This window comes from Cynara cardunculus, unplaced genomic scaffold, assembly GCF_001531365.2.
Source record: "Cynara cardunculus var. scolymus isolate 2C unplaced genomic scaffold, CcrdV1 Un_Scaffold_4145, whole genome shotgun sequence".
Classification (NCBI taxonomy): Eukaryota; Viridiplantae; Streptophyta; class Magnoliopsida; order Asterales; family Asteraceae; genus Cynara; species Cynara cardunculus.
In genome coordinates, this window is record NW_020201767.1 from 25,880 (window position 1) to 26,217 (window position 338).

The window sequence follows — 338 nt, forward strand, 5'->3', positions numbered from 1 at the left end:
GACGCAAACCCGAATGCGATGTAGTATATATGAAATAGTCGGAATCATCGTACGAGGCCCGGGGTAAAACAATTGGAGAGAAACGGGTCAAAAACATCAATATCTACGTTACAGATACATAAAAACTGACTTTTATTGGAATATATTTTTGAGATATTTCTATTGTAAGTTGTAGATTATCTCTTTACAAACGCGTGAGCGAAAACCACGTCAAAAACGGAGGTCCGAGCGAAAAATTATGCGATTTTTAGTGATTAGTGGTCAAACCGAGTTTTCAGCCGAGTCAACTCAGTCCCAACTCGTAAAAGTCGGTTATACATGTTATTTACCTTCTTTTT